Source organism: Micropterus dolomieu, unplaced genomic scaffold (genome assembly GCF_021292245.1).
Source record: "Micropterus dolomieu isolate WLL.071019.BEF.003 ecotype Adirondacks unplaced genomic scaffold, ASM2129224v1 contig_3098, whole genome shotgun sequence".
Taxonomy (NCBI): domain Eukaryota; kingdom Metazoa; phylum Chordata; class Actinopteri; order Centrarchiformes; family Centrarchidae; genus Micropterus; species Micropterus dolomieu.
In genome coordinates, this window is record NW_025732088.1 from 1 (window position 1) to 1,115 (window position 1,115).

The 1,115-nt window shown below is 53.7% G+C and overlaps 1 non-coding gene across 1 annotated transcript; it reads left to right on the forward strand.

Annotated features, from left to right (window-relative positions):
• Positions 1-551: 551 nt before the first annotated feature.
• Positions 552-623, forward strand: trnad-guc. The gene has a single exon. It is a non-coding gene; the product is annotated as a tRNA-Asp (tRNA).
• Positions 624-1,115: the final 492 nt, after the last annotated feature.

Here is a 1,115-nt window from a genome sequence, read left to right on the forward strand (position 1 = left end):
AGACTGAGCTGCTCTTCCAACCAGGAAAGGCGCCTCCATGCCATGGACTCTCCATTACCACAGAGAACTCTGTGGTGTCCCCGGCTCGGACTGCGAGGACACCTGTGTGTGATACTGGATGACCAGCTGTCCATCGCTGCCGACATCAGTGTGACAACCCGCTCTTGCAACGACACTCTCCACGACATCCAGAGGATATGTCCGTTCGTCACCCGGTAGGTGCCTCATGTTCATCTCCAGGCTCTTGTCATCTCGGGCCTAAACTCCCGCAACTGGCTCCTGGCTGCTGTGCCTGCATGTGCCGACCTCTGCAGCTAATCCCGCGTGCAGCAGCTCGGCTGGTCTTCAGCCTACCCAAGTTGTGCCGCACTACACCGCTCCTCTGCACCCTGCACTGGCCAAAGGAGAGCAGTGTCAATCGGGCCTCATCGCCAAAAAGGGTCATATCGAAGAAGAGTGAGGGCTTGAAGTCAACGCCCTGCGCTACACTGCGTGACGAAATGACGGGCAGAGTCTGCCCGACACACGTGCCAAGGTCAGTGTTGGCGCCGTCCTCGTTAGTATAGTGGACAGTATCTCCGCCTGTCACGCGGAAGACAGGGGTTCGATTCCCCGACGGGGAGACTGGACTTTTCTACCAGCTGCTGATTATTCACCAAGAAAGACCAAAAGAATAACAGCAGCATCGAGCGTGACCCCGCTGTCCGACCGAGGCGAGGATATGCTTAGCTTCCCCATTAACAAAAGACAATAAGCCAAGCAGAAAAAGGCAATAGCAACACTTGACTGTATGAGTCAATTTCTCAGTTCCTGTCTGTCGCCTTTATTAGCAAGTCGTATTGTATTGTGTAACCCGGAGCTATACATTGTGCGGTTGTCTAAAAATCTGAGTGAGTACAGTTTGCTTTTTATAGCGCGTTTACAGGACAACTTGGAGAGAATCTGCAATTGGCTCACACGCATCCTACACCCCGGACATGGTCAAAGCCTACACCCCAGCCTGCTACTGCCAATCGGCTTGATACTCCCTCACTCCAAAGGTGTCCCAGCTACCCCTCGACAAAATCGCGACTGTTTGCGGTCCTGGCTCCAGTTGCAAACTACAGCATTAGGCT